General features: G+C 38.2%; 1 non-coding gene across 1 annotated transcript; it reads right to left on the bottom strand.

Annotated features, from left to right (window-relative positions):
• Positions 1-640: 640 nt before the first annotated feature.
• On the bottom strand, positions 641-748 carry LOC148567119 (small nucleolar RNA R71). The gene has a single exon (XR_015883019.1). It is a non-coding gene; the product is annotated as a small nucleolar RNA R71 (small nucleolar RNA).
• Positions 749-23904: the final 23156 nt, after the last annotated feature.

The following is a 23904-nucleotide window of genomic DNA, read 5'->3' as shown; positions in this document are numbered from 1 at the left end:
CTCATCTTCTTCTATTTGTTTATTCATCTACTAACATCTCTCCCTTACTAAAAAAAAAGGGATCTCTATTATTATTATTATTTTTCTGTGCCCTCTTCTTTGTCATATGAGCAGGAGCAAGGACAAGAATATTCTTGTTGAAGCAAATCCAGAACCTGAAAGGACTCTGAAGAGAAAACTAAGAGAAGCTGAATTACAACAAACCAGCAAGCACCTGTCAGAAATTTTCGAACAGGAAGAGGAGATGGCAGCTGAAAATAATAATAATGTAAGGAAGATGCTTGGTGACTTTACTGCACCTAATTCCAATTTACATGGAAGAAGCATCTCCATTCCTGCCATTGGAGCAAACAATTTTGAGCTTAAACCTCAATTAGTTTCTCTGATGCAGCAGAACTGCAAGTTTCATGGACTTCCATCTGAAGATCCTTTTCAGTTCTTAACTGAATTCTCGCAGATATGTGATACTGTTAAGACTAATGGAGTAGATCCTGAAGTCTACAGGCTCATACTTTTCCCTTTTGCTGTAAGAGACAGAGCTAGAGTATGGTTGGACTCTCAACCTAAGGATAGCCTGAACTCTTGGGATAAGCTGGTCATGGCTTTCTTAGCCAAGTTCTTTCCTCCTCAAAAGCTGAGCAAGCTTAGAGTGGATGTTCAAACCTTCAGACAAAAAGAAGGTGAATCCCTCTATGAAGCTTGGGAGAGATACAAAGGACTGACCAAAAAGTGTCCTTCTGACATGCTTTCAGAATGGACCATCCTGGATATATTCTATGATGGTATGTCTGAGTTATCTAAGATGTCATTGGATACCTCTTCAGGTGGATCCATTCACCTAAAGAAAACGCCTGCAGAAGCTCAAGAACTCATTGACATGGTTGCAAATAACCAGTTCATGTACACTTCTGAAAGGAATCCTGTGAATAATGGGACGCCTATGAAGAAGGGAGTTCTTGAGATTGATACTCTGAATGCCATATTGGCTCAGAATAAAATATTGACTCAGCAAGTCAATATGATTTCTCAGAGTCTGAATGGAATGCAAGCTGCATCTAATAGTACTCAAGAGGCATCTTTTGAAGAAGAAGAAGCTTATGATCCTGAGAACCCTGCAATAGCAGAGGTGAATTACTTAGGTGAACCTTATGGAAACACCTATAAATCATCATGGAGAAATCATCCAAATTTCTCATGGAAGGATCAAAAGCCTCAACAAGGCTTTAATAATGGTGGAAGAAACAGGTTTAGCAATAGCAAGCCTTTTCCATCATCCACTCAGCAACAGACAGAGAACTCTGAATAAAATACTTTTAATTTAGCAAACTTAGTCTCTGATCTATCCAAGGCCACTGCAAGTTTCATGAATGAAACAAGGTCTTCCATTAGAAATTTGGAAACACAAGTGGGCCAGCTGAGTGAAAGGATCACTGAAATCCCTCCTAGTACTCTCCCAAGCAATACAGAAGAGAATCCAAAAGGAGAGTGCAAGGCCATTGACATAAGCACCAAGGCCGAACCCAAAGAAGGAGAGGAGGACGTGAATCCCAAGGAGGAAGACCTCCTGGGACGTCCAGTGACCAATAAGGAGCTTCCCTCTGAGGAACCAAAGGACTCTGAGGCTCATCTAGAGACCATAGAGATTCCATTGAACCTCCTTATGCCCTTCATGAGCTCTGATGACTATTCCTCTTCTGAAGAGAATGAGGATATTACTGAAGAGCAAACTGCCAAGTTTCTTGGTGCAATCATGAAGCTAAATGCCAAATTATTTGGCATTGATACTTGGGAAGATGAACCTCCCTTGTTCATCAATGAACTAAGTGATCTGGATCAACTGACATTGCCTCAGAAGAGACAGGATCCTGGAAAGTTCATAATACCTTGTACTATAGGCACCATGATCTTTAAGGCTCTGTGTGACCTTGGTTCAGGAATAAACCTCATGCCCCTCCCTGTAATAGAAAAACTGGGAATCTATGGGGTGCAAGCTGCTAGAATCACATTAGAGATGGCAGATAATTCAAGAAAACAGGCTTATGGACAAGTAGAGGACGTGTTAGTAAAGGTTGAAGGCCTTTACATCCCTGCTGATTTCATAGTCCTGGATACTGGAAAGGAAGAGGATGAATCCATCATCCTAGGAAGACCTTTCCTAGCCACAGCAAGAGCTGTGATTGATGTGGACAGAGGAGAATTGATCCTTTAATTAAATAAGGACAACCTTGTGTTTACAACTCAAGGATCTCTCTCTGCATCCATGGAGAGGAAGCAGAAAAAGCTTCTCTCAAAGCAGAGTCAAACAAAGCCCCCACAGTCAAACTCTAAGTTTGGTGTTGGAGAGTCTCAACAAAGCTCTGCACATCTGTGAGGCTCCATGAGAGCCCACTGTCAAGCTACTGACATTAAAGAAGCGCTTGTTGGGAGGCAACCCAATTTTTATCTAACTATATTTTTCTTAGTTATATGTCTTTATAGGTTCATGATCATGTGGAGTCACAAAATAAATATAAAAATTGAAAACATAATAAAAAATAGCAGAAGAAAAATCACACCTTGGAGGAAGCATCTGCCTGGCGTTCAACGCCAGAACAGAGCATGGTTCTGGCGCTGAACGCCCAAAATGGGCAGCATCCTGGCGTTCAACGCCAGAAATGGCAACAAATGGGCGTTGAACACCCAAAATGGGCACCAACCTGGCGCTGAACGCCCAGAGTTGTGTGCAAGGGCATTTTACATGCCTAAATTGGTGCAGGGATGTAAATGCCTTGACACCTCAGGATCTGTGGACCCCACAGGATCATCTCAGGATCTGTGGACCCCACAGGATCTCCACCTACCTCATCATCTCTCTTTCCATTCATGATCATCCCTTCTGTTTTCCATTTACCACTCACATCCATACACCCACTACCTTCAAAATTCAACATCTCTCTCCCACCCAATCCTACCCATATGGCCGAATACACACATCCATCCATCTCCTCCATATCTTCTTCATCTTCTTCTATTCTTTCTTCTTTTGCTCGAGGGCGAGCAACATTCTAAGTTTGGTGTGGTAAAAGCATAGCTTTTTTGTTTTTTCCATAACCATTGATGGCACCTAAGGCCAGAGAAACCTCTAGAAAGAGGAAAGGGAAAATAAAAGCTTCCATCAAGGGTCTATAGCTCAGTGGTAGAACATTTGACTGCAAATCAAGAGATCCCTGAGATACCTCAGGGGATACATTTTCTTCCACACAATTATTGGAAGCAACTAAGGGTGGAACATCAAGAGCACTCCATCATCCTTCATGAAATTAGAGAAGATAAAAAAGCAATGAGGGAGGAGCAACAAAGACAAGGAAGAGACATAGAAGAGCTCAAGGACATCATTGGTTCCTCAAGAAGGAAACGCCACCATCACTAAGGTGGATTCATTCCTTGTTCTTATTTCTTCTGTTTTTCGTTCTCTATGTTAAGTGCTTATCTATGTTTGTGTCTTCATTACATGATCATTAGTAGTTAGTAACTCTGTCTTAAAGTTATGAATGTCCTATGAATCCATCACCTCTCTTAAATGAAAAATGTTTTAATTCAAAAGAACAAGAAGTACATGAGTTTCGAATTTATCCTTGAACTTAGTTTAATTATATTGATGTGGTGACAATGCTTCTTGTTTTCTGAATGTATGCTTGAACAGTGCATATGTCTTTTGAAGTTGTTGTTCATGAATGTTAAATATGTTGGCTCTTGAAAGAATGATGACTAGGAGACATGTTATTTGATAATCTGAAAAATCATAAAAATAATTCTTGAAGCAAGAAAAAGCAGCAAAGAACAAAGCTTGCAGAAAAAAAAAAAGAAAAAAGAAAAAAAAATAGGCAAAAAAAAAATAATAGAAAGAAAAAGAAAAAGCAAGCAGAAAAAGCCAAAAGCTCTTAAAACCAAGAGGCAAGAGCAAAAAGCCAATAACCCTTAAAACCAAAAGGCAAGGGCAAATAAAAAGGATCCCAAGACTTTGAGCATCAGTGGATAGGAGGGCCTAAAGGAATAAAATCCTGGTCTAAGCGGCTAAACCAAGCTGTCCCTAACCATGTGCTTGTGGCGTGTAGGTGTCAAGTGAAAACTTGAGACTGAGCGGTTAAAGTCAAGGTCCAAAGCAAAAAAAAAAAAAAAGAGTGTGCTTAAGAACCCTGGACACCTCTAATTGGGGACTTTAGCAAAGCTGAGTCACAATCTGAAAAGGTTCACCCAGTTTTGTGTCTGTGGCATTTATGTATCCGGTGGTAATATTGGAAAACAAAGTGCTTAGGGCCACGGCCAAGACTCATAAAGAAGCTGTGTTCAAGAATCATCATACTGAACTAGGAGAATCAATAACACTATCTGAACTCTGAGTTCCTATAGAAGCCAATCATTCTGAACCTCAATGGATAGAGTGAGATGCCAAAACTATTCAAGAGGCAAAAAGCTATAAGTCCCGCTCATCTGATTGGAGCTATGTTTCATTGATAGTTTGGAATTTTATTGTACATTCTCTTCTTTTTATCCTATTTGATTTTCAGTTGCTTGGGGACAAGCAACAATTTAAGTTTGGTGTTGTGATGAGCGGATAATTTATACGCTTTTTGGCATTATTTTTAGTATGTTTTTAGTAGAATCTAGTTACTTTTAGGGATGTTTTCATTAGTTTTTATGTTAAATTCACATTTCTGGACTTTACTATGAGTTTGTGTGTTTTTCTGTGATTTCAGGTATTTTCTGACTGAAATTGAGGGACTTGAGCAAAAATCAGATCCAGAGGTTGAAGAAGGACTGCTGATGCTGTTGGATTCTGACCTCCCTGCACTCAAAGTGGATTTTCTGGAGCTACAGAACTCGAAATGGTGCTCTTCCAATTGCGTTGGAAAGTAGACGTCCAGAGCTTTCCAGCAATATATAATAGTTCATACTTTGGCCAAGAATAGACGACGCAAACTGGCATTCAACACCAGCTTTCTGCCCAAATCTGGCGTCCAGCGCCAGAAAAGGAGCCAAAACCAGAGTTGAACGCCCAAACTGGCACAAAAGTTGGCGTTCAACTCCAAGGAGGACCTCTACACGTGCAACACTCAAAGCTCAGCCCAAGCACACCCCAAGTGGGCCCCGGAAGTGGATTTATGCATCAATTACTTACTTCTGTAAACCCTAGTAGCTAGTTTATTATAAATAGGATATTTCACTATTGTATTAGACATCTTTGGATTATATTTTGATCTATTGATCACGTTTTGGGGGCTAGCCATCTTGGCCATGCCTGGACCTTTCACTTATGTAATTTTAACGGTAGAGTTTCTACACTCCATAGATTAAGGTGTAGAGCTCTGCTGTTCCTCAAAGATTAATGCAAAGTACTACTGTTTTCTATTCAATTCATCTTATTTCGCTTCTAAGATATTCATTCGCACTTCAACCTAAAGGTGATGAACATGACAATCATCATCATTCCCTATGAACGTGTGCCTGACAACCACTTCCGTTCTACATTAGATTGAATGAGTATCTCTTAGATCTCTTAATCAGAATCTTCGTGGTGTAAGCTAGAATGATGGCGGCATTCAAGAGAATCCGGAAGGTCTAAACCTTGTCTGTGGTATTCTGAGTAGGATTCAATGAATGAATGACTGTGACGAGCTCCAAACTCGCGATTGCTGGGCATAGTGACAGACGCAAAAGGATAGTAAATCCTATTCCAGCATGATCGAGAACCGACAGATGAATAGCCGTGCCGTGACAGGGTGCGTTGACCATTTTCACTGAGAGGATAAGATGAAACCATTGACAAGGTGATGCCTCCAAACGATTAGCTGTGCCGTGACAGGGCATTTGGATCATTTTCCCGAGAGAAGACCGAAAGTAGCCATTGACAATGGTGATGTATCACATAAAGCCAGCCATGGAAAGGAGTAAGACTGATTGGATGAAGATAGCAGGAAAGCAGAGGTTCAGAGGAACGAAAGCATCTCTATTCGCTTATCTGAAACTCTCACCAATGATTTACATAAGTATTTCTATCCCTTCTTTTATTTATTAATTTCGAAAACCCCATTACTATTTTATATCCGCCTGACTGAGATTTACAAGGTGACCATAGCTTGCTTCATACCAACAATCTCCGTGGGATTCGACCCTTACTCACGTAAGGTATTACTTGGACGACCCAGTGCACTTGCTGGTTAGTTGTGCGAAGTTGTGAACCATGGTATTGGCATCATGTGTTTGGCGCCATTACCAGGGAAAGAAAGAGCAATGAATTTTACATAATTAAAGTGTAATCACAATTTCTGCGCACCAACCACCCACCATGGTATGACCGTTCCTTTTTTTTTTATTTTATTCCGTGTTGCTTGTTCTTATTTTATTTTATTTTTATTGAACCTGGAATTATTCATAGAATCTACATTAGCATTGCATATTGCATACTGCATAATTGTATAAAAAAAACCCCACGCGAGCGCGCAGGCCACGCGTGGGCGTCGAATCGAAATCGGCGTAAAGATCCAACGCCCAGAAAGTTGGGCTAGAATCGTGCGGCTGGTGTGCCTTTAGCACAATTTGGCCCACGCGTTCGCGTCCCCCACGCGAATGCATCACTTGCACCACGCACATCCCACGCGAAAGCGTGAGCGACGCGTACGCGTCGCGTGGATTTTATGGACCCTATTTGAAACAGAGAGTTGCGCCAAAACAACGCTGAAATCGTGCATTTTGCACAATTCTGAGTGACGCGTTCGCGTGCCCCACACATACGCGTCACCTTCATTATCCCACAATCACACGATCGCATCAATGACGCGTTCATGTCAACACCCTTTTTCCCAAATCACGCGATCGCGTGCTACACGCGTTTGCGTGGATTCAAAATCCTTAACCCCAACCCACGCAAAACCCTACCATTCCGCGTCACCCATTCGTCCCCAACCCCCTCCCCTCTGCAACCTCCCCTCTCCTATTCTCCAACCACCACACCACCACCATCGCCACCTAAAACCACCACTGCCCAGCCCAGACCGCCGACCCACCCTCGCCGGTGCCACCCCCTTCTCCGTTTCTTCCCTCTTTCCTCTCCTCCTCCCTCCACGAGCCCACTGCCGCCACCCCCGCCCAGAACTGCCACCACCGCGCCGCCCCTTGACCTCCAGACAACCACCCACCATCCCCCACAACCCTCGCTCCCTTCTTCTTTCCCCTCCCTCACCCAACCCTAACCCAGCACCACCAGACCATCCCTGCCACCACCGCAGAATGCCGCCGCGCCGCCCCCCTCACCACCGCGTCAGCAACACCACCACCACATTCCCATATCTCTCTGTGTCCAATTACTGTTCGAACACACACTAGGTCCTGACGTACACCGAATTTTGTTTTCCCAATTAGTCAATAAGTTGCTTATTTTACAGTTTTTGTTCGAAATAGGATAGTTAGAGATGCATGATTGTAGTGGATTCTAGGTGGTTAGGTAGCTAGGATGTGGTTAGTGGATTTAGGCCTGATAATTGCATCGTTCTTGCTAACTATTCTTATCTGATTCGCAATTCTGAATATGCTGTGATAATTCTATTCATATGTTGTTCTTCATATTTCATGTTGCTATTAAACTGTTCTTTAATGTTTTTGCTATTTGCTAATCTTTTCAGCACTATTTACTTTCATATGAACTGAATTTTTCTACTATTTTACTACCCGGGAACATCCAATTTTAGCCGAAGTGCTGCCCAATTTTCTGCAAATTTATAGTTTAATGTACTCCATTCATGTATTGGTTTGAAAACTCATTTTGCATTACTTGGCTACAACCAAACCAATTCATGAATGCACGGGCTACCATTCGTATTCCTTTTGGTTCCCTGAGTCCTAAATTGCTTATTGACGATTTTATTCTCCTTTTAAACTTACTTTATTTACCAGTATTATCATCAATAAAATACATTCCTTGCTTGAATATGAGTTAATTGTTCCTCATCTTTGTGAATTTCTTGGTAACTAGGAAAATAATTCTCATGCCACTCACTTTAACTTCCTTTTTACCTACTAACCAGTTTAGCTTTCTAACTTCTCTTTTTTTTTTTAATTTTTACCTAACTACTTTCACTTTCTCACTCAAGGCATGATTACTGTTTTTCCTAATTAACTCGAATTCCACTTCTATTATATTTTGGATTGTGATCTTTACCCTCAGACTTTTAACTTGTATATACTCCAATTTATACACATATTCAACTCATTTCATGCTTTTATTTCTCTTTTTGCCTTTATGCTTACATTGACAAACCCTACTTGCCTACTTGTTTTCCTACTTTAATTCTTCAACTATACCCTGCTACTTCTACTTTTCAGGATGTCTGAACCCCAAAGGAAAGAAAAGGCAAGGCTACTACAGGCAAACGGAAAGGAGGAGAATCTTTTACCTCTATCCTGGATCTCCTTCACAATGATTCCTGGCAGAAAAAGAACTTTACCCCGCAGGAAAAGGCCGACCAGCTCCTCACTGCCACAGATCCAGTTAAATTTGCAAACAGATACTGTGAGCTCAAGTATCGAGTGTTTGATAAACCCATATTTTATGATGTATTTGGTGCTCAATTTAAGTGATTTATTCAATCCTTCACCTACTTATTCATGTAAATTGCATGGTTTTACTTTCCCTCCCTTATTTTATGATATATGTGAAAAAAATGTTTCCTATGCTTTAAAAATATTAATTTTAATTACCCTTTATTACCATTCGATGCCGTGATTTGTGTGTTAAGTATTTTCAGATCTCATAGGGTAGGAATGGCTTAAAGAACAAAAAGAAAACATACAAAAATGGAAGGAAAGTACAAAAAATAGAGTTTTGAAGAAAAGGCAGCGACGCGAACGCATGGACAACGCGAACGCGTGCCTAGCGCAAAAATGCAGCGACATGAACGCGTTATTGACGCGGACGCGCGCCGTGAGCAGAACGCAAATGACGCGTACGCGTAACCGATGCGTACGCGTGACAAGGAAAATTCCCAGATGACGCGAACGCGTGACCCACGCAAACGCGTGACAGACGCCATGTACAGGAATCTACAGAAAATGCCCCCAGCGATTTTTGGACCCTTTTTTTGGCCCAAATCCAAACCAGAAACACAGAATATAAGTCAGAGAATGGAGGAATCAAAAGAGGGATGAAGACGAACACATCATACATTCATAATACTTAATTTTAGGATTAGATGTAGTTTTTAGAGAGAGAGGTTCTCTCCTCTCTCTTAGGTTTTAGGATTAGGATTCCTCTTAAAGGATTTAGGATTTCAACTTTTTATCAGGTTCAATATTCCTTTTATATTTTTATTTATTCTAATGCTTTTATTCGTATCTGACTTATGTTACCAATTTGGCTTATGAACTCTTTATGTTTAGATTGATTTTCTTTTATTAATGCAATTGAGGTATTTCAGATTTATGATTTTTATTTAGCTCTTTATAATCTTGGCTTTCATTGATTAATTGGAGACTCTTGAGTTATCAAACTCATCGTGATTGATAATTGTTATTTTTGCTAATTGATTTGAATTCCAATAACTCTAGTCTTTCCTTAGGAATTGACTAGTACTTAAGGATCAAATTGATTAGTCCACTTGACCTTCCTTTGTTTAGTAAAGGTTAACTAAGTGGGATTAAAACCCAATTCTCATCACCGTTGATAAGGATAACTAGGATAGGACTTCTAATTCTCATACCTTGCCAAGAGTTTTATTAATTATTAATTTATTTTTCGTATCAATTAAATTACTTGTTCAAACCTTTTCAAAACCCCAAAATATACCTTTGCATAACCAATAATAAATCATACTTTCCTGCAATTCCTTGAGAAGACGACCGGAGGTTTGAATACTTCGGTTATAAATTTTATCAGGGGTTTGTTACTTGTGACAACCAAAACTTTTGCACGAAAGGATTCTCTGTTGGTTTAGAAACTATACTTACAATGCGATTATATTTGTGAATTTCTTTACCGATAGAAAATCCGTTCGTCGGTATACTGACCTAACTTGTGACTCAAAATCATCAAGAGCCACATCAAAGTCATAGGACATGCCTACCATGTTCACTCCAAAGCAAGGTTCGACATAAATGGCATCAACCTCGAAGGGATCCACATCAACCTTCATCTCTTTCTTGCCATCATCAAATTTCAACCGTCCCTCCATTATCGCTTCTTGAATTAAGTCCCTGAAACGGACACAACTGTTAGTTGAATGACTTGTTGCTTGATGAAATTTACAGTAAGGCTTTCCTTTTAAATCTTTCACAGAAAGCAAAGTTCTTCCCTCAGGCAAAATTAATTGTTTATCTTTAAGCAACACATCAAAAATCTGATAAGATTTCGAAATATCAAAACTATATTTCTTTCCACTTGTCAGTTTTGAATCATTCGACTTTTCATTACTTGACAGTTTCTTCAACAAAGAACAAACATATGGAGGACCTTTCTTAAGCTCGGCCAAATCGACTTCTGTTTCGAAATCGACTTCCTCCTCTGAGGACTCCATGTTTACATAAGCAACCTTTTCTTTTTGAGTAAAGGGTTTACTCTTTGATCTTTGTTCATTTCTATACTTTTCTTTCTCTTTTTTAATGAGTTCGGTCTGTCGAACCTTTTCAGCCAAATGGGCTAAATCAGGAATATGCACATTGAGTAATTTTCTGCGCATATAAAATTCTAACCCTATAGTTGCTATTTTCACTACTTCACTTTCGGGCAATGACACATAGCATCTACTCCTAGCGTTTTTGAAACATATTAAATAATCATCGATAGTTTCACCATCTTCACATTTCAAAGCCACTAAATCAGTAACTGCCACATTCATTTCCCCTCGATAAAATTGAGCGTGAAAAGCAGTTTCTAACTGATTCGATGTTGTAATAGAATTTGGGCTAAGATTCGAAAACCAAGTAAATGCATTCTTCGTCAACGAAGAAGGAAAAAACTTCATTTTCAAATTTTCATCGTTAGCTAAGTTTCCAATCTCAACCAAATAATGAGCAACATGCTCAGTAGTTGATTCTCCAACTTCACCAGCAAATTTTGTGACTATTTTTGGACTTTTTACCCCTCTTGTCACTTCATCCATCTGAACAACTTGGGGAAAAGCAGACACAAAATGTGGTCTATTCATAAAACCAACATTAAGCCCAACTCGATTCAAAACTTCTTCTACAATTCTAGTGACTTGATAACGTTCACCACCATGATTAGCACATAACCTGGCTAAAACATCATCAGCATTTTGACCTTGGAGAATTATATAAGGGTTTTCTTGATTCAAAACATTGTTTTCATTTTGAAAAACATTTTCTACTCCATTTTTCCCCTGGCATTATGCCTTTCACCATCATAATCAACAATTTGAGCAATCCTCTCGACTTGTCTAGCAAGACGTTCGAATTTTGATTCATGATCGGCCATCATAGGATTCAGAATTGTAGTCATCTGTTGGGTCAATAAATTGACTAAGTCATGGTGATTTTCCTCCACTTATTGTCGATATACTGCCATTGAATTAGCAGCATTCGAAGTAGAACCCACATTATAATCACAAGAATACTCGAAATGTTGTTATGGGTTTTGAACATTATTCACTCTATTTACATTCCCAAAACGGACAGGCGGCACAAAACCACCCATCGGTGGGGTATAACCAGGAGGAAGACCATAAGGGGGCCAACTAGCGGTTAATGGAGGTTGATATGGTGGCACAGAACCACGTGGACAAATATTACATCCCACATTCCCAGTTTGAATAATTGTAACGACTATACTTTCAGTTCCAATTGAACCTTCCGAACGTGAAGATACGTTGGCTTGTTGCATGGACACTGGTATGCTATCATTGGTGTACGAACCACCATTCACATTTGATAATTCATCAGTAATGTAAATGATCTTCCCACTTTGTAATCGCATACACTAAATATTACTGGAAAGAATATTTATCTGACACACTTCGATTTAAAAAACTGTCCTATTGATTGGGCGTGCCAATTTGTTTTGTCGATTTTTCGCAAATCGATGGTGGTTCAATATCTAGTGGTTTGGGAGCGAAACCTACTCCTCTTTGCAGGTACCAGTTCTTCTAAAGTGCATCAAAGTGTCTTTCATGAGATAAGTTTTGAGAAAAAAGATAAGTTAAACCTTGTAAACTGAAGAGATAATAAAAAGAAATAAAGCTTTCAACAAGAAAATCGCTTGCACATAAAAAATAACTTGCATTGGAATTTAAAGGAAAACAATAAAATGCCTTTTATTAGATCGAAGGACTTCGACATAGAAATTTAAAGCGCAGAAAGATAAATTGAACAATGAAGAATAGAAAACACTTGGAATAATAAAATTACTTGAAATGTGAAATTTACAGAAAAATAAATTAAAAGAATGAAGAAGATGGAAGGAACCCTACAGAAAAGTTAACTCGATCGCAGACTCAGGAATTCACTAGGATGTGAGTGTGCTTGAGTGTTTTTTCTGAGTAAAAGTTCCAACCCTTATTCCCTAACACTTCTTAGTATTTATAGACTAGTCTTATATAACTGACAATTAATTTACAATTAATTACAATTAAATACAAAATTACAAATTTGAAATGCAATCCCTCTTGGTAACCGTTCCCGCCGCGTGTTTGTAGATATTCCCCATGATTTTCTCGTGTAAATAGAAGCCACTAACTTTTCCACTTCTATGACTATTCGACCAGCTCATCGAAGACCTTACTCAATTTCTCGAATCGAATCTCCTATTCGATCAGACCTACTCGATTAACAAAATAATCGAAATCCAAATAAGCGCCAATTACTTCCAACCTCGTGCTCATGCGTATATCTTCTCGAGAAACCATACCTGACTCATTCCGAATCAATTCACTCTTATCGAAAATATTTTTTGATCAACAATATCATTTTAAGTAAATGTCTTATTAATATTTGGAACACATATTTATTCTCGTTACATGTATATAAACTATAGAATATTTTGGCTCTTATATTTATTTTTTAATAAATAATTTTTATAAAATTAATTAAAATAATAAATACTTAATATTTTAACATAAACAAACAATACAACTAGTACTCTGTAGAGTAAATAAAAAATATATTTAAATTATGATCAATTTTAAATAATTTAAATATATAAAAGTTCAAATCATTTGACAAAGCATTTTGCATAAATATCTTGTTATTGTTAGAAATAAGAGGCCAAACTAAAGAAAGTGTTTTGTGTATTATTCAGTCTGCTCAAAAGTACAATATACAAAGGGTATTTATAGGTGCTAAATGAATCAAAGTAATAAAGGCATAGAATCCTACAATTAATATACAAATATGCTATATAAATATAAACGATACTAATTGATCTAAATTGATTCTAATGATTCTCTAACATTCCCCTCAAACTCAAGTGGGAGCTAAGGATACCAGCTTGAGTTTGGATAACAAAGTCCGAAAATGAGTCGGGTGATGAACTTTCGTGAAGATATCAGCAGTCTGATCCAGTGTTCCAACAGTAATGATGTAAGACTCCAGGTTTTTGAAAATTAAATAATTAGCTATTTATGAGTTATTATATTTGTTGAGTTTTGTTTTTTAAAAAAATTATTTCTAACAAAAATAATTAAATAGAATTTTATGATTATTAAAGTTTAATTCAATTATGACTTATTCTATTAGTTTAAAATATTTATTAGAAACTATTTTAATAGAAAAAATATTTAAATTAGCTTTTATAATTGTTATTATTATATTATTATTATTATTTTATTAAAGTTTAAGAAAAAAAAAAAGAATGGCCGAAGCCATTAAGAGAACAAAGAAAGAAATAAAATGTGATTTACTATGCTTATTATACTTACTATGCTTACTATACTTACTTTTATATATATATATATATATATATATATATATATATATAAAACCAATGAGGTATGTCCTTTTTCATGACACCTAACCCTTTTCTTAATAAAAGCTTCAGCACTAATCCATTCTTTCTTTTAAATCATGAACAAGTCAATTAAGAAACAAAAAGAAAGGAAACGTGGCTTGTATATATATAATACTTTGACACCTAATGAGTTTTAGTATCACAAAATTCTCATTCAGTACCCTTAGCCTTTAATCACATTCATCTCTTTCATATCACCGAATGAACGAAAGAAAAAAAAAGAGAGAGAAACACCGTGAGAGAGAGAAGAAAACGAAACCATGGAACCGTGAGTTTTCAACTTCGATTACTTGCGATCCGTAACTCCAATAAAAAATCTAATCCGATAAAAGTGTTCGTATCCTTCTCTTCTACACGTTGGCGCTATTTTTGTCCGGTAGAAGTTGACGGTGACGTAGCTCCTCTTCCCCTTGAGTTCGGCCAACTGAAATTTTAGGAGACACAGATGATTTCTGACACTTTCCTTTTCAGCAGCTCGGTCAAAAGTTTTTCCAAAACTTTTGTGGATTTTGATTTCATACGGAGGTAGGGGATTTTATTTTGAAACTAACTGTTTTTAAACTATGAATGCCATGGAAATCTAGTGGGTATTTGTAAATAATTTATGATTGTTTGAAATGACTGAATGATGAGTTTGAGTTGTGTTTGTGACTGAATTTTGATGAATATGTATTTGATTTCTTGATTGAAAAGAGGTTGAAAATGGTTCAGTTGGGACCCGAAAAAGGGTGGCTAACCCCGAGTTTTAGGAGAAGTGCTGTCGAAATTTTATAAAAATCTGAGGTTTTATTTGAAAAGTTATTTTAAAAAGATTTGGTTTTGGAAAATTAAATTATTTGAGATTTATTTAATTGAGAAAAAGGTGTATTCTATTTTTAAAACTAGATTTATTAAAAAAAACATAATATTTTAAATCCAGTTTTGTAAGGAGAGATTTTGTTCTAACTGTTGTTTTGAGCTTGTTTTTTTTAAGAAAAGGAATCTCTGCCACAGGAGAGCAGAGAACAAGGATTTAAAGAATATATTAATTAATGAAGTGTCTGCCACAGGAGAGCAGATGTGACATTGTTTGGGCCTTAGTGCCAAATGTAAAGTGGGGACGCCCACACACCGAGAACTGTTTTCCAGATGTACGCTTATTGATTTGGAAAGTCACACTGATGCGGCCTAGCCGTACGACTTATAAGCACACTGATACATCTGGAAAGCCATATCTGGGACTTGTGCCCGGGTAATGTCGGGAGCGGGTAGGAAACCGACACATGAGCTTATGGCCTGCGTTAGGGATAGACATGCATCATGTTGTTTGCACATTTGCATTTGATTGCGCTTGCTTGTCTTACTACTTTGTGATTGTATTGTTTGTCTTGTTGTGACTTGCTTGTACATTGAATTAAATCTCTTGCTTGCGCTACTTGTTTGTGAGTGTATTAAAGTGATTACGAGTTGACATTTGACTGAGGATTAACTATGTGGCTGAGAGACAGAAAATGTGACCAGTTTTATATTTAAAATTTGTTTTGAGTTTAGAAATTTAAAGAAAAGTAATTATTTATCTAAAGTAGAAATAAAAGTATTTTCAAAAGTTTAACAAAATAGTTTTACTAAGTAAGTTAATTATTTGCATTAAATTCATTACTTTTACGGCATTCCCATTCCCTACTGAGAACGTGTGATTTGTTCTCACCCCAAATCTTCCACCCTTTTAGTGACATAGGTTCGGAGATTCAGTAAGAAGCTGCAGACGATTCGTATATTTACTTGTGATTCCTGTTGTTTTTATAGAGTTCCCTCGTCCTTGTTGCTTTAGGGTTTTTATTTTATCCAGAGGGATAGGTATTGTATTTGAGTTTTACATTGAATTTAATCGTATAACCTCTATTATTATTAGTAATTATGTGATTGTTATTATTTGAAGATCTTTTGTTATGTGATTTTAATATTAAAATCTATTTTTTTTCTGAAATTTTCTTAAAAACGGAAACGCGATATCGACGTAAAGGCTCAATAGTAAATTTATAATAAAGGAAATCAGGTCCGTAACGCCTTACTTTTATTTTAAACTAATAGAATAAGTCATAATTGAATTAAACTTTAATAATCATAAAATTCTATTTAATTATTTTTGTTAGAAATAATTTTCTTAAGAAACAAAACTCAACAAATATAATAACTCATAAATAGCTAATTATTTAATTTTCAAAAACCTGGGGTCTTACAAATGAGACGAACATCGTCAATAAGGATACGTTGCCAAACAAAGTGACAATTAATTTCAATGTGTTTGGTGCGTTCATGAAACACATCATTATGTGCAATCTGAATAGCACTGCGGTTATCACAAAAAAATTAGTAGGAGACGACTGAGGAGCACCCAGATCTTCGAGGAGCCAACAAACTGAAACAACCTCAGCAGTGGTGTCCGCGAGGGCATGGTATTCAGCTTCTGTGCTTGAGCGAGCAGTAAACGTTTGCTTCTTAGCACGCCAAGAAATGGGAGCGTTGCCAAAAAACAAACAGTAACCAGTAGTAGAACGATGATCAGTAGGATCACCAGTCCAATCAGCATCGGAGTAAGCCTGAAGAGACAAAGAGGAATGGGCAGAAAAATAAAGGCCATGAAATAGATTGCCTTTGATGTAGCAAAGAATGCGAAGAACTGCCGCATAGTGAGTAGTACGAGGAGCTGACAAGAACTGGCTAAGTACATGAACCGGATAGGCGCTATCTGGTTGGGTGACAGTCAAGTAGACGAGGCCTCCAACTAACTGTCGATAGAGAGTTGGATTATCCAAAATAGTGCCATCCATAGGGGTAAATCAAACATTAGGCTCAAGAGAAGTAGACTCAGTGCGACTATCTGTAATCCCAGCACGAGCAAGAAGATCTTAAACATACTTAGCCTGAGAGAGATAGATGCCATCATTGGTGGAGATAACCTCGAGACCAAGAAAATAGCTGAGAGAACCAAGATCTTTCATATCAAAGGTACGGTGAAGTGAGGCCTTGAGATCAGAGATACCATCAACATCATCTCTAATAATGATCATGTCATCAACATACAAAAGTAGAAGAACAACTTCACATTCGCTTTTACAAATAAAGAGGGCATTCTCATGAGGGCTAGAAGTAAAACCAAGACTACATATGGTAGTGCTGAACTTGTCAAACCATTCACGAGGAGCTTGCTTAAGTCCATAAAGTGCCTTGCGAAGGAGACAAACCTTACTAGAAGGACAAGGATATCCAGGAGGTGGTTTCATATAGACTTTCTTTTTCAAATCCCCATTAAGAAATGCATTCTTCACATCCATCTGACTGAGAGACCATTTTTTTAACCGCGGCAATGGCAAGAAGAGCTCTAACAGATGTAAGACGAGCGACAGGAGCAAAAGTCTCTTCATAATCAATACCATACTCTTGCATATAATCTTGAGCAACCAAGCGGGCCTTATAACGGTCAATAGAGCCATCAGAGTGAGTCTTGATCTTGTATACCCATCTACTGCCCACAACTTCCTGATCAGAAGGAGGATCAACCAAATCTCAAGTGTGTGCTTTTTCAAGTGCCTGTATTTCTTCCTGCATTGCTTGTTGCCAATTTGGGTTTGAGGAGGCTTCTCTGAATGACTTAGATTCATGTTGATGAAGGATAGTAGAAAAGCAATGGTAATCAAGAAGATGAGGAGGTAGATTCCTTACCCTAGAAGAACAAGTGGGAGGAGGAGGCATGACGGTAGAAGCAAGATCATTGTCTAGTCTGGAATCATTGGGAGAAAGAGAAGGCGGAAGAACAGGAGGCTGTAGAGGGTCACGCGAGATACAATCTATAGAATCATTACTAGAAAAAAGATCAACATTGGGGTTAGTAAACAAAGGTGGCTGAGTAGTAGGAATGGACTCAAAGGATGAGAACCGAGAAAACATGTGGTGCTCACAGAAGTCAACATGACGAGATATACGAATACGTTTAGAGAGAGGATCCCAATAATGATATCCCTTGTGTTTAGTGCCATAACCAAGGAAACAACACATACGAGCCCGAGGTTCAAGTTTACTATGTTCATGAGGCTGAAGAAGAACAAAACATACACAACCAAAAACTCGAAGAGCACTATAATCTGGGGAGGTATGATAAAGACGCTCAAAGGGAGTAACATTACCAAGAACAGAAGAAGAGAGTCTATTGATAACATGAACAGCAGTAAGAATAGCTTCACCCTAAGTACGCTTAGGACACGAAGAAGAAAGGAGCATTGCACGGACAGAGTCAAGAATGTGACGGTATTTTCGTTCAGCTCTACCATTTTGTTGAGACGTACCAGGACAAGAAAACTCAGACAAAGTACCCTGTTCTGCAAGAAAGGTTAAGAGTTTCGAATCACGGTATACCATAGCATTATCACGTCAGAAAACCTTAATGACCTTGGAAAATTGAGTTTTAATCATAGTAGCAAAGATGATATAGGTCTGAGGTAACTCATGGCGATTAGTCATCAAATAAACCCAAGTAAAACGGGAATAATCATCAATGAAAATGACAAAGTATCGAGCTCCGCCCATAGAGGCAGTGGGAGCAGGGCCCCAAACATTAGAGTGAATGAGATCAAAAGGAGAGCAAGCAAGAGATGAATTATTGTGAAAAGATAAAGTAGGTTGTTTGGCAGTTTGGCAAGAAATGCAATTAAAAGATTCATATGGAACCTGACCTAAAACACCCTGAGACACAAGAGGACGCAGTTTTTCTAAGGAAGTGTGGGCAAGACGTTGATGCCATAAGTGAAGGGTAGAGGGAGAAGAAGCAGCACAGAGATTCGGTATAGGAGGAATATGAAGATTCTCGAGTTCAAACAACCTTCCAACCTTACACCCAGTCCCGATGATTTGTCCCGTCCGAGGATCCTGTACACGAAAATCAGAAACGGAAAAAGTGACTTCAAAACCCAGATCAACAAGTTGACCAACAGAAATAAGATTGAAGTTTAATTTGGGAATATAATAAGTATCAGGAAGATTAAAAGTTGACTGAGATATAGAACCCTTGTGTGTTGCGTGCAAGAGGGAGCCATTTGCAGTATTGACAGAAGGTGCATTTGTAGTGGTAGACATGGACGAGAAAATATTACGCAACAGAGACATGTGATTAAAGCAACCCAAGTCAAAGTTCCATTTAGAATTACCTGGAGGAGTCGAAAAAGCAGTAGTGGTATTACCAGAAACGGAGAGAAGACGCTGAAGAAGAGATGCAATATTAGATAGAGAGACAGGAGACGAGTTGAGTGGATCAGGACGTGGTGGGCGAGTAGGACAGGTAGTAATTAAATGTCCTGAGAGCTTGTAGTAACGGCAGAACAGCTGTGAACAATGGTAGCTAATATGACCTTTCTGGTGGCATGTGCGACATTCAACAGAAGGATAGTCGGGGAAGAGGTGCCCAGAACGGTTACAGTTTCGACAGAATTTACCCTTTCTGTCGATGGCAGCAAAAACATCTGGCTTTTCCATGATAGTAGTCACAAAGATCAAAGAGAGGAGAGAAAACGGCAATTTCGGGGCAGAAAATGAGAAATCAGAGTGCAGAATCGGAAAGAGCTCACCAAAAAAACCTTAGGGAGGGTCCCACTATTTGCCACGTCAGCTGCGACGTTGGAGGAGACGTCAGCTGCCATGTCAGCATGAAGGAACACGTTGCACTACGAGATTGGACGAGCAGGACATGTCAGGGCTGACAGGGCGGGGTGACACACGGACAAAGGAGTGGAGCGGGTCGGGAGCGCGGGTCCATATCGGGTCGGGAGAGCAGCGGTGTGACACGTGGCAGAAACGGAGCCGTGGATCTGAGGAGCTGATCCAACGGCACTAGAGGCGTCTAGAAGGAGAACGGCTGAACGGGACAGGCAACTTTGGGCGGCGCGTCCGGTGTCTTCCGGAAATGATTCCGGTGGCGTTGGAAAGCTTGCAACAAGGAGAAGGCGAGGGTGGCGGCAGTGACGAACCAAAGCATCGAAGAGACTCGAAAAGTGAGGGCAAAGTACTGCCGGAGGAAACAAAAAAATGAGCTAGAAAGCAATTATTTCTGAAAAAAATTACCCTAAACTCTTGATACCATGTTAGAAACAAGAGACCAAACTAAAGAAAGTGTTTTGTGTATTATTCAATCTGATCAAAAGTACAATATACAAAGATAAGAAAACAATAATCGCTCACACCCGAAACGTTACAGATGAACAACATAGGATACAAAAATAAATACATAGGATTCAGAGTAGATACATAAGTAGTACTAGTCTCGACTTGCGAATACAAGGCCGGCTAAACAATATTACAACACCAGAGTATACAAAATACATCATGTTTCTCCAAAGTAAAACCTCTAAAAGGGATATACAATATTCAAAAGCGGAAAAAAGTACTATACAAAGCAAAATAAACCCAAATGTAAAGACTTCGCTGTCCAAGAGAATCCGACACGCTCACCGAGGTATGTCACATCTTTGAAACATCAACAATTTCCACAACGGGTGAGAACTCAAAGGTTCCTAGTAAGGTAATAGTTCCAAATATAGACTATGTAAAACTACATAAACCTACCAGACAATCCTAGTCTCCAAACTCACAAGTTCAAACCTAGGGTTCTCTCTAATCCCAACAGGGATCCATATGCTAAATTCTCAGCTATATCAATAATCTCTAATCTCAGTTCTTCTCAATATATCACAGCATCTTTATATCCAACATCACAGTTTCTCAGTATCAGCATTTAGCTTGGTAATATCAATCATAATTAATAATCAATACGGGTTAATTTGCTAAGTTTACCATACTTTGAACTACCACAGAATTCATTCATTCCCATAGTCTCAAGTCTAAATGGTGAAAATCATACACAAACAATAAGCATCACAAAGCAAACACAATTAGCAAGTAATTATAGCAAGTATTATATTTAGCATTTAAACAGAAATATACAGTTAGGAAAATCAAACAAATATGCACACTCAAACAATAGCAAACAAATGCATATGATACATGCTTGTCCTACTGGCCATGAGCTCACGTGTCAGCTAAAAATGTCAGAATCCAACACATCCGGTAGCTAACCCGGACATGGTTTCTCGGTTGCGCATCCCAGGAGGAATATAAATGAAGGAAAGTGTCTTTTCACCTTCTCTTGGAGGAATGACGAAGGAATGTGTCTTTTCACATCGAAGGAGTGTACCTTTCCACCTTGAAACTAGAGAGATGTAGGGGAATCAATACAAAGGAGAGTGTTTTCCACCTTCCCTTAATTTAGGGGGATTAATATGAAGAAGTGTGCCTTTCCACCTTCCCCACATCTACATCACAACAAGAGAGAGAATCTTTCATCCTGAACTTGTATATCCGTGAGTTGGATGAAACCTCCGTCTTCACAATATCAATTATAATCACAACATAAGAGAGGAAATCCTTCATTCTCAACTTGTCTATCACAGCAAAGAGGAAATTCTTCATCCTCAACTTGCCTAATCGTGAGTGGGACAACGCCACCGTCCTCACCGTGGACAGAACAAAACCACCATCCCCACAACGACATAGCAACCACAAACAAGTGGAATGGAATCTCCGTCCTTGCCGTGTGCAAGTGCCAAACCAAATACACAAGCGAGACGGAACCTATGACCTTTCCACACAATTGGGACACACCCGCCACTTCAGTCATTCAGACCACAATTTGTCATAATTATCGACATAAATTAGTTTCGTAAGTTATTATGTTCTTTAACCCCAACTCTTTATTAAGTAATCAATTTTATTTTCTCGTGAGTGGGATAACACCACTGTCTTCACCGTGAACGGGACAAAACTACCATCCCTGCATAATAGTTTATGCTTTGAGCAAGCAGGATGACACCACCGTCCTTGCTCAAAACAATTATCAAATCAATACGCAAGCAAGATAACACCCATACCTTGCCTCGCAAGTGAGACAAACCTCCGACCTTGCCAATCCAGCCATTCAGGCCACAATCATTCATACTCATTGACTTAAATTAGTTTTATAAGTTATTAAATTCATTAACCCAATTTTACTTTCAATTCATTAATTTCATTATCTTGTGAGTGGGATAATACCACCGTCCTCACCGCGGACGAGACGAAACCACCATCCCCGCATAGTAGTTCACGCATTGAGCAAGCGGGATAACGCCACCGTCTTTGTCAGATAATAAATCAATATCACATCTTAAACCAATTTACAATTCCATCTAGTCTCGAAAGATTCAACCTAACATAACCCCATTCATTTATTAGCTACTTCAATCTCATTATTCCGTGAGTGGGATGAGACCACCATCTTCACCGCGGGTGAGGCAAACCTCCATTCCCACAATATTTTCATCTGGTTAACTAACACTACGTTTGTTTTATGGACATGACAGAACATGACACTAAGACAGAGACACTAAAAATTATCCTTTGTATATTGTGTTTAGATACAATGTACAAGATACTAATGTAATATCCTGTATTATGTTTGGATAGACATGGACAAAACTAAAATATTATTCAAAATGAATAAAATAGCCATGTGATTCCAAATTTTTTGCATTAAGTATAAACTAATATAATAGAGAATGGGAGTACATGGGAGTACAAGAGATTACAAGAAGAATTGGTCTATGAACCAGTAAGGTAAAAATGGTATTGCAGTAAAAAAAATTAAGAATAAACAAAGCAATCGTAAGTAGAAGAGTGAATTAAGCTTCCATTGACTAAACCTACAGTATGTCATAGAGAAGAGAATGAATAATAAGAAGAAAGAAATTATCAAGCCAAGTAAAAAATTCTGCAAGAAGAAGAGAATAACTGAAAAAAAGAGAGAAAGAAGAAGAACGCAGAGATAGAGAATTGAAAGGGCAGGGAGAAGAGAGTATTTTTTTTTAGAACGATGATGCATAGAAGAAGCTCAAATTAGGGAAAATAAAAGGGGGTAATAGTGGAATAATAAAAAATATCTATAGACAAAAATGAAAAAAATTATAAAAAAATATGTATCCACCTTTCCAAATCCCGTGTCTATCATTGTCCTTCATTTAAAAGTGGACACAAAAATGAAAAAACTATGCTGGAGACATTGTGTCCAATGTCCATGTCTCTCTGTCCAAACACCTTTAGATATTTACTGTTCATGTCTGTGTTCTGTCCACGAAAACAAACGTTGTCCAAGTATTTATCTAGAAATTTATCAATTTATTTTATTATATCTCTCCCCAATGTATTCAAGGCTTATCAGTTAGATATTTGACTCCATACGGAGGTTAAAATGGGTTATAAACATGTTGGGAAGGCTAAATAGTTCAAAAATAGCATTTTGGCAAAAACTGTGTAGTTGTGCGTACGCATGCCTCGTGTGTACGCGCGGAACTGAGTCTGGTTTTGCAAAAATTTACAATTGTGTGTACGCATGCCTTGTGCATACCCACGAATCCGGGGTCATGTGTACGCACCATGCGTGCGTACATGCGGAATCTCCATCTGCTTAAAATTCTGCAAAATCTGCAATTTTTAGTTTCAAATCCCAATTTTTAAACATTCATAACTTTTGCTACAAAATTAATTTTTCATCCATTCTTAAAAGGTTTTAAAGCTATCATTACCAATTTTAATTCAAGATAGATTTTACCCAAATCCAAGCTCTAAGCACCAAGTTATGCCCCGTCGATGTTGGTCAAAAATCCACTTTTACAAAATTTCTGCATAATGTTATTTTTTACAAATTCTCAACTCATTTCATTTCAAGGCCACCCCAAACCATTTCTAAGCATCCTCAATACTCATACATCAATTTTCAATTACTTCATAACTATTCAAACCGAAACCACCATTTCCAATTCAATTAACCCTCTCATTATTCAACAACAATATCAACT

Source organism: Arachis ipaensis, chromosome B4 (assembly GCF_059453495.1).
Source record: "Arachis ipaensis isolate K30076 ecotype BB chromosome B4, ASM5945349v1, whole genome shotgun sequence".
Classification (NCBI taxonomy): Eukaryota; Viridiplantae; Streptophyta; class Magnoliopsida; order Fabales; family Fabaceae; genus Arachis; species Arachis ipaensis.
This window is presented reverse-complemented; position numbering and strand designations above follow the sequence as displayed.